Here is a 10,340-nt window from a genome sequence, read left to right on the forward strand (position 1 = left end):
ATACAGCAGATTCATGGCTCCACAGTGACTACTCAAAGAGGAAGGTTTAAACTTTTGGGCAGCACCTTGCAAAGCATGGAATTAAATGTGGTCAACATTAAGTTAATGTTTATCTCACTCAGTTACTCATTGTTCATTGCTTGGAATGAAGCTGCACAAGTAATGGAGAGAAATTGTGTTATTAGATGAATATTTATGACCAAGTTGTATATTTATAATATTTTGGTTGAGCGCAAACATGTCAAATTATTCATTTCCAAATGTTTACAAATTGTACATAAATGTGGTTTAGCACAGCAGTATTTGAAGTCACAAACCTTTACAATTGGTCTTTGTTTGTTCCTCTAGGTGGCAGAAGATGGTTATAAACCTTAAAAAAGAAAGACACTGTTTAAGAAGGTCTTTGTGTGCGTCTTTCTTCAATTCCTGAGAGTATATCAGCATTGTGGTCAACTAAACTGGCTGGGGTGAGTAAACCGTAGGTAGATTGAAACTAGAACATCATTTATTTCATTACATGTACTTTATATAATGTATTTTGATTTAGATTGAGGTGTTTGTGTTTTTAATTGCATCACATCAGTCAAGTCTGACCTTGTCATTGACCTTTGCTTGACTCATGGACATACAATGAGTTTGGTCCCAGGTCTGACTTCTAACGAGATAGCAATCTGAATGCTGCTTAGATAATAAAATAATTAGCATCTTATTGCCACCATATACAGTTGTAGCTCTGACAGCCTCATTGACCCCGCTGAGATACGCTTCATAGAAGTGCCTTTGATACACTGTACGATTATGTTAATTATTAGGTAAAATGAGATGCTATCATAAACTGCTGCTGAATTATACTCCAATAAATGTATTAAATCATCCCTGTCCTCACTCACCTCCTGCGTCAGACTTACACTACAGGGTTGAGAACAAGAGCAGAGCTTCAGCAGGGGCAGTGGTCCATGACTAACCTTTAGCATGCCTGTGTTTACTGTTTGGATCATCTCTTAATTTTGTGTTGCTGTTAAAAATAGAAATTCCTAATAAGTAAAGGAAGTACAGGAAGAAACCATGTAGTCACCATGTTTTTAGGACAACCTGTCCTAAAAACATGGTGAGTACATGGTTACAGTTCATGGTTTCAGTTCAGGTACAGTGGTGACTAAATATGGAAACTTCCTGAAAATTGAACTGTTGATAACAACAGTGATATTGATTAGGTAATGACAATTAGTGCCGTTAATAAGTAAGTATAAGGAGATCAAAGTCATGATGTGTTATGACAAAATTAAATTGTCATTCTGTGCTATTATCCACCATTTGACTTGTACTAAGACTCTAAGAATGTAGTGAGTGGAAAAACAATTCAACAAACAGCCTGACCTTATGTCTGCTTGTCATTGATGGGAGATGCTCCTCATTATCTTTTCTCCGTTTTCTCTAAGACTGAGTTTCTGTTAGGCCAAGTATCCAACTCACTATAAATGTAACTTGTACTCATTTACATCTTGATTAAAACTAGTGCTGTCAAGATTGATCTAAATATAACAATTTTACACAGTGTATGAAGTAGGAAGTCTGTTCTTTTCTCCCATCAGTTTGTGGAACATTCTGTCAGGGTTCAGTCTAATACCAAGTTCACCTCGTCTAAAAAAAGAAAATCAATCCACTGTGCAGCACACTCATCATGATTAGGTCACCCAATGGCGTAAAAAAAAACCCAACAACTTCTCCACCTTCTTCACACTTTACTTGCGTCCTTTCAGTCAGTTCTCCCTGGAGGGTTTGCATAGCTGCAGCTGTAGCAACAGGTCAAGGTCGGGGTTGACAGATAGCATTAGGTGAGACAGGGCAGACACTCACACTCTGGCTCATGTCTTTAGTCCTCAGTCTTTTTTTTTTCAGCTTCTTTTTGTAAACTTCTGAGACATGAGGATTGAAGGAAGTCGGCGATGAAGATGGTTTCTCTTTGATGTCTGGCGATTCAGTGTACGGTTAACAAAGATGGACAATGTTGAGTAAGTGAGTCAGCTAACAGGATACGTATGATTTCTACAGGTCTCATCTGGTGTCTGTGATTTGATGCTTCTAATCTGTATGAAGTATCATTTTCTGCATCTTTGGGTTTCTGTTTTTGACTTTTCTCAGCTTTGATGTTTTATAGCGGCTGCTGTCGGTGTCACAGACCAGTAGTGTCGTCCTGATGGTTAAAGGATTAATGTCAAGGATCAGTACATTTTCAAAATCATCTCAAAAACATCTTTTAGACTTTAACCTGTTAGTATAATTTTCTTCAGACATTAATTTGAAAAATTAAGAAATTAAATGAAAATTATTCTTTTTAAATGACGTAAATAATTTATTGATTATTTCACTGCAGCCCAGTACTGGTCCATGGACCGGGGATTGAAGACCCCTGATTTATAGAACATAATACTACAGAGAACTTAGTGTGCACGTACCACGTCGCAGATTATAATAGTAAATTAAACCGATACGTAAGTATCTACTAATGTTTTTATTTTAAGAGGGAACCTTTCAAACCAGCTGACTGTTTTTGGATGTGTTTTTACAGGGGCTGCCATTAATGGTGTGTCTGCCGCAACATGAACTGTTCTGAGTGAGGTTTTTAAGAAAAGAGTCACAGCTTAAAGGTGAAACAAAGCAGTGAGTGCAGTCTCTGAGTGGAATGCAAATGCGGTGAAGTGGGTTAGAGCGAAACCCCTAATTCCTCCAAAATAAAACAAATCAATCAGAGTAAATTGAACCTCAATTTGCCCCATCTGCTGAATATTCATGGAGTCTTTGAACGCACCAAAGCATTTCTTCACTTCACTATAAAGTCAGACTTGTTCACATTATACCCTTGGTCTCAACAGGGGGACAATAAATAACCTCCGTCTTAATTTATTACCAAACACATCTACCTTTATATTTGTTCATTTTCCTGAGACTTTCCCTCTGTTGAACTCTGGAATCCTTCATTCATTTTCTCCCAAAGCCAAGGGCATGTTGTTCTTGTCATTTCCCCCCTTCTCTCCTTCTGTGCTACTTTCTCCCCTAAAGTTCTAGTGAGAAGTTCCCTCTTCATTCATTCAAGTGTTTCTTCACCTGTGACACTTTGTTTCACAAACAGCCTGACTTCTGCTCCTGCCACATGCTTCTTCAACCGGTTGTTTAATGAATACAGGTGCTGTGGTTCTGCTCTGTCTGTCAGGGAGACATGATCAATACTGTAGGCATGCTGCGTTTAATTGTCTGTCGTCAGCAGACGATACAGGTGCTTTTCGTAAGTTCATCCAGCAGGTGGATTTTCTCTCTGTCTGGTAGCTCAATCACAAATATCTACATAATACATTCATGTTTTTTTGAGTGGTTGAAGCAGAGTGGAGGGAGAACTAATTAGGTTTTAGATGATGGAGGAAATTAAATGAAATTTTCCACCTTCATTTGTTCTAGTGTGTTCTGTCAGAGTTTGTTCTACTTGAACTCCAGGCTAGTTCAGTGGTTGTCATTCATCTGGATGTTTTTTTAATTTAGTTTAGTTTAGCACAAAAAACATGCTGAAATGAATGTTTTAAAAACGATATGTTTTGTTGCCTGAAGGTTTGAAAAATGATACTGGGTTGTCAGAATGTTGGGAATTAAATTATTTTTCTTATTAACTTTAATCTCATCAGCCTTGTTCAGAAATGTCTTGGTGCACAAATGTTTGTCTTAGCCACAAAAAGTGATATCTTCAACAAGGCTCAGCCAACTAACACTTAAGGTTATGTTGAAAGATTAAGAATTAAATTTGGTGACAGAAAAATTTAATAATGAACATTTTCTAAACTAAAAAAATCATAAAATTCTAATCAAAATATTTTAAGCATCAAACTAAAAATGTTTTTCTCATGTGTCGTGACTATTTTTTTAAAACAGCATTTATTCTCAGTAAGCACTCGCTTGTTTTCAGTGGTGATGCTGACACTAAACCAGGTTTAGGTTAAATAGTGTCCGCTTAATGTTTTTGGACTGAGGGAAGAAGTCAGGTCACCTGGGGAAAACACACACACACACACACACACACAGGGAGAACATATCAACTCCTGTGTTGTAGTTGCAATTTATGAGGAGAACATATCATTCCCCAGAAGGTGGCACTCTATCTCCTTCTTAAAACCACCTGTCTCATGACTGAGAATAACGAAGGTTTACACCAGCCAGACCACATTATGAGGTTCACCTTAAAGACTACACTCATGGTAGAATAATTTGAAATTAAATTCTAGTTAAACTTGGATCAGCTGTAAAAAATAAAAAAAAAAATACTTTGGCCTCTGCCACAAATTTAAGGTTTGTGATTCAGAAATAAATGATAAGATATGGATGTAATTACAATAACAAGTCATCTCTCTCTGCATCCATTAATCCAGGATAATTGTCATTTTCCTGGGACTGACGGAGGATATTTCTGTCCAGGTTCAGTGAACGTCTCTCAGATAAACCCAGCACCCGACTACAATACGGCAGGCAGCAGAGGCACAGTGTCCTATGTCCCCTCAATTAACTTCAAACTGCTCTCCATTACACGCTACAATGAGACATGCAATTTCATTACCTCACACCAGCCCATCAGTACTACTAATTGTTTTCGTTTCTTTTTTAGCACCCGTTGGTCTCACAGGAAGTGCGGTCGGATGATATCCTGTGTCGCAAGGCCAGAGGGAAACAGGAGGTGAGAAGGGTGGGGTGGGGTGGGGTGGGCTGGGGTAAACACACATTGAAGCAGCAGTAGAGTCCAGTTGTTGTAGGTAGTTGCTGTTTATTGGTCCAGTGGTGTACCGAGTTGAAAAGGGTAGTTTGTATTTCCTTCAAAGGCCAGAAACCTGCAGCACTCACTAACACTTCATCCCCAATCAGCAAAAGGTCAGATCCACAGAGAGGCACTGCAGTTTACTGAGCCAACTGGACAGTGTCAGTGTGACCCCACCTTCTGTCCTCCACGCACAACAAACCATGTGTCATGCACTGGTGGAAATTAGGAGCATCTTTATTGAGCTCCAGTCGATGCAATGGAAGACAGAAGACAGATTTGGTGACCCTGCTGGATGGAATCTGAATAACATGACATAGCTTTTACTTTTATGTATGTGTGGAATCTCTGGTCTTAGAGTAGTTGACGAAATTAACACTGCACTGTAACACTGTAAGAGTAGAATGTATGAATGAAAAAAGAAGCTAACTTAGCACACACTGTTCCCATTGACACCTCTGTTTGAGTTGAATTAAATCAAAGAACTTTCCCTCATTGACTCTGGTCTGAGCCACGGTCTGTAATCTCACTGCTGAAATCGTTTTGGTCTTCCTCCTCAGGATTTGATTCTCTCGCTCGACCAGGCGAGACCACTCCGTGATGAGGTGCTGATGTCCAACAGAGCTGTAGAAGTCACATCCACATTTTTCATCTCACCTGGAGGATACTATTACCACACTGACAGAAGGTAAAAAACAACTGACACACAGACAGTGAGAGGAAGCGAGGGTGAAAAGGTAATAAGGTTGCCAATCCAAACTCCTGTGCAGTCGTGCATGAGAAAACTATCATGCTGCAAAGCACATATATGGTCCTTTGTCACATACAGATGCTAATGCTATGTTCACACCAAAAGCATCAGAGGCAAAACAAAAGGTTTATAAGGCCTATGGTTTCATATTTGCATTCAGCTCCAATATTGCTGCTGTCTTATTGTTGTGCTGCTCCGACTGTTTCGCTCTCTGACGGTTTTGTTTCGCAATAGATAACATAATACTTTGATACTTCATTCACCGAGCGGTTATCAAAGCAACAATCTAAGTTCTGACAGGAGAGACGACACCAGGCTCAGAGACGACCTAACGAACCCTCATTATGTTTGGAGGATGTGTCTTTGCCCGACGCGTCCCACCTCTGCCCCCTTTTTCTTTTGCTCGACCTTGCTGAAAAAGATTAGTGGGCAACCGCGGCCGGCCGGAAAAGACCTTGAATGTCAAACGTCAAATCAGTGCAGACACAACAAATGGTTCAGGAGTGTTTTTGTTAGAGTCGTAACGACACACATTATCTCCTATCATGTTAATCAAGATATTTGGGATTAGAACTGAATGGCATTAATATTAAGTTGCCTAACACAGCCCTGAATGCAAACTGAACTCGAGGCCAAAGACATGCATAAAGAGTAGACATGGTAGAAGGTACGTTCTAATAATACATACACTACGTTATCTGAAGGGTTTCATAGTTTCCACAGCCATAAAGGTACCTTAAAATATAAACCCTCCTTCAAGAATAGTTGATTAAATGTTAATTAAAAAATAAATTACATTAGTTACTGTTGCACTTGAACAACACTAATCTGGAAACTAAAATATGAAATATTACAATTTTGCAAGTACAATTTTTGCCCCACCACTGGGGGGGGTGTTGCAGTGGTTTCAAGGTGCTTGCATCAGCATGATCACATGGTATGTTTCCTCCTTGGAGGTGCTATTAACTATTTTTAACGCAAAGGTATGTGTGTGTGCGTGCGTGCGTGCACAGGTGCCACGGGCTAAGTCATGGTTTGCCTCTACTCTTACTTCACTAATGCAATGGCTGTGTTGATGCTCTGATGAACAAGAGTTCATCCTGTTTGGATCCCGGTATTAATCATGAGTAATCGTGATTAATCCACAGCTACATTGTTATTTATCAGAGTAAAAATGTTAATCGTTTGACAGCCTTTGTTGAGAAACAAAGAAAATCCTTCCTGTAATAGAGTCAAGCCTGATTGGCCTTTGGTCTTGTTCCAACCGGTCCACGCACCATTTCTCTCGTCGTCTCTATTCTCCTCCTCTGTGACACTTCATCCTTTTGCCCTTTCTTCCATTCCGTTGACTTCACATGCATCTGCACTCAGGAGAACCCACCTGCACTACGGAGGCACAACCTAACGGATCAGCATTTACTGTATGGCATCACATTGTAAATCCAAAGACAAAGACATTGAAGTGTCCCTCTTCGCAGGTTTAACAGCTTCATTTTCTCTAGGAGAGTTAAGCCTGTTTGTGAGAGAGGCGAGGTGAGAGGGGAGACAATGAGTTCAACAGCAGTACTTTTAATCTTCAGCCACGTACGCTAACTTTTTGACAATAATGTGAAGCAAATCTAATTGGAATTTTGATTATCTTGGTGAAATTAATGAAATTCTGGGTTCTATGATTCGATTCCCAGTAATACTGCGTAGAGTCTGCGTATTTGACATGCAGGACTAGGCTAAATGTTTGCTCTGAATTGATCGGTATAAATCCAAGTGATTGGTTGTTTATTTGTAGATGTGGTGCTGTATCATCAAGGGTGACACGCCATCACTGATGGCTGCTGTGATTGGCTTCAGATACACCTGTGACTCTAAAAAAGAAGTAAATAATGGAAGATTAACGAACAATTAAAACCTAATTAGAAGTACACTTACCTGAGGACTATATTTATAAAAAATATAAATGTTGTTCTTAACTGTATAGTACTGACTACTTTTCAAGTTTTTTCTGTCTCTCAGTGTGATCAAAGTACTATCTTAAAGTACTTTTCCATGGCAAATACTTTGTGTGTCAGACATTATAAAACCTGGCAGGGAGGGTACAGCCTTGTACTTGTTAGCAGTAGTGAAGCACTGTTGTCGTCCCCATCATTTAATAAAATCAGCAGCATGTGCAGATGCACTGAATTACATTACGGCCATTGTCCTGCAATAGTAATCCCATCTGCAGAGTCCGCTATTGGAAGATTGAAGGGCGGTTTCACCGAGCTTTTAGCCTGGGTGGATATGGTTTCTGATGAAGAGGCAGTTGGAAGATGTTGCCATGGCAGGGCAGACGTATAAAAACATTTATGTTCAGGTAAATACCGTCTCACCCTCAGCTTTTAAGATGGTGGGCGGCAGTTGGACGTTATTGATCATGAGCTGTGGCTCATTAATGCATAGATTACCAGCCTAGTATAAATATATTTTTATATGAGGGAGACTAAACATTTGAATACCAGAGAAAGTGACAATTTTGATCTCAGTTACAATATGCTCTAACCAAGGTTTCCTTGGGAAAAAATAACTTTTTAGACCTAATTTTCATTGATGTTCTGTGCACCTTTAAATGCAGTAACCTTTAAATGTAGTAACCTTTAAATGCAGTAACCTTAAAAGCTTGAAACGGCTCTCGTTGCTCCTCTCTCTCGATGTTCTCATGTGTCTCGCTGTCCTATGTTGTGTGTTCTTCAGGCCTCAGTGGCTCTGTGATGAATCCTTACGACCCAGCAGGCATCTGCCTGTATTACAGCTGGGCCAGGCTAATGAACTGGACCTGGCCTAATTAGATTAATGACTGTGTTCAGGTATAAAATGACCAGAATCAATTGTGAGAATGTGGGATATGAGGAGGGTGAAGCTAATCCATAGCTAAAGGATGATTAGACACAGGCACGAGGCCAAGGTCATGGACCGAGAAGACATTCTGGGTTAGAAAAAGGCGGTGAAGATTAGTGAGGCGGCAAAATATTGGAAAACAACTGTAAATGAATACAGATTAGCAGTATTTGTCTAAGGCACAGAGGAACAAAGGGCCATTTGGGGCCACTCTGCCAGGTTTACGTATGTCTCCAAGAACAGTGACTTTAGTCGTACTATAAAAAGTTGTTAAAATGTGATTCACACCACAGCTACTCATGCATATGTATAGATTATTATGTAAATTATTCTTCCAAGCAATGCCACACAACGCCCGTGAGAAGATAATAGAGTATACGTCACAAAAATGTTGTAATTCTTCAGTCACTCCTCCGCACCACCGACGCTGATTACCAATTGTTTACGAGCAATACCTACCAAAAGAGGAAAAGAAACACAGTGAATTTATTTGATAAAACAAAGTGACACACATAAGGCGGCGTGATAAAGCTCTGGTGGCACGTACATAGATTTTCCTTTCCATTCTTTGAAGCTGTGCTTAGCATTTTTATTGCCATCACTGAGGTTGTGTGAGGACAAGTTCAGGTGAGGATAGCTGCGGACATTTTTTGATTATTTATTGTAAAGTTGATTGGTTTAATCATCGATATGAAGCTGCATCCTCATAAGTAGTATTTGATGCAAAAACACATTTTGTCTTTCAGCTGTTACAGATCAAAAACATGGGTGTAAACTTGTCATTTTTGAGTATCCATCTGCCGCACGTCAAGTCAAATTTCATGCATCCTGTCAGTCAACAGAAAATGTCACCGGCGTCATTTCTTATCTCGCAAAAAAAAAGATGCATATGGACGTGCAGACAGAGAGGGCAGGTGACTCTCTGCATTGAGACAAGGTTTAGAAGTCTGAACTGACAAACTTCACATAACTTCTTTAGATGAAGAAGTAAATTGTTATTAGTCTTTGCATATCTAAATAAACACCTTTGGTAACACTGAAAGGGAAAATCCAGAACCAAGAAAAGATGCAGCTGGTGTGTACCAAATTATTCAGACACAAATACAGTCTCAGGACGCAGAGTCACAGAAGGTTAATTGTCTCCCTGCTGTTGTAATCAACATGCTAAACGTGTTCAGCAATAAACATTACTTAGAGTAAGTCCTTGGAATGTCTGTCCATATGGAGAAATTCAAAGTAAAATACATTTGGATGGAGATACACTTGACTGAATGATCATCAGATACGGCCCACTGTACTTTCTAATCTGTCCTGCCAAACACTGGTATGAAGTATGTACACGTGGGTCCAACATTCTGCTTATTCTTTACAGAACTGATTAGATTTATGACAAACTTTTATGGATTTATTGTTTCTGATGAAGCGCTTTAGCTTAAAATAACACGTCAGCAGTGGAGATATGGATAGTTTAACTCCAAAATGCTGCTGCTGCGGTCGTCAAATATTTAGACGCAGTAATTTGCCTCCATTGAATGTCAGTCAAAAGTGGAAAAAAAAGTCTCCCTAATGATCCCATCTCCGCAGTGAGACTTATGAATAAAATACATGAAGGTCAATAAATTATTGACTTTGTGTCATCAAACAGGGAAAGCCCCCTAATGAAAAAGTGATATCAATCCAGCCGGTAATGCAATGTCTGCAAACAATGTCCAAACAGAAACTCAAAATAACAGCAGCTAAATGGAAATGCAAGTTCTGTGTAACAACATTAAAAATATAAAAGTCATAAATACACACGTACACATATATATAATGATATACTACATAGAATGAATACATATATGTTCATATATACACATTGTGCATTTACATTTCGTTTTTGCATGTATAAAACTACATATGTATATGTATATATGTGTAAATATA

The 10,340-nt window shown here is 39.1% G+C and overlaps 1 long non-coding RNA gene across 1 annotated transcript in view; it reads left to right on the plus strand.

Moving 5' to 3' along the window:
- The first annotated feature begins 482 nt into the window (after window positions 1-482).
- LOC103396011 (uncharacterized) overlaps window positions 483-10,340 on the plus strand; it is a 77,964-nt gene continuing 68,106 nt past the window's right edge. The window contains exons 1-3 of the long non-coding RNA XR_523321.3: window positions 483-2,012; window positions 4,646-4,714; window positions 5,353-5,480. This is a non-coding gene — a long non-coding RNA (uncharacterized LOC103396011). The remainder of the gene's footprint in view (window positions 2,013-4,645; window positions 4,715-5,352; window positions 5,481-10,340) is intronic.

The sequence above is a fragment of the Cynoglossus semilaevis genome, chromosome 20 (assembly GCF_000523025.1).
Source record: "Cynoglossus semilaevis isolate Cse_v1.0 chromosome 20, Cse_v1.0, whole genome shotgun sequence".
Lineage (NCBI taxonomy): Eukaryota > Metazoa > Chordata > Actinopteri > Pleuronectiformes > Cynoglossidae > Cynoglossus > Cynoglossus semilaevis.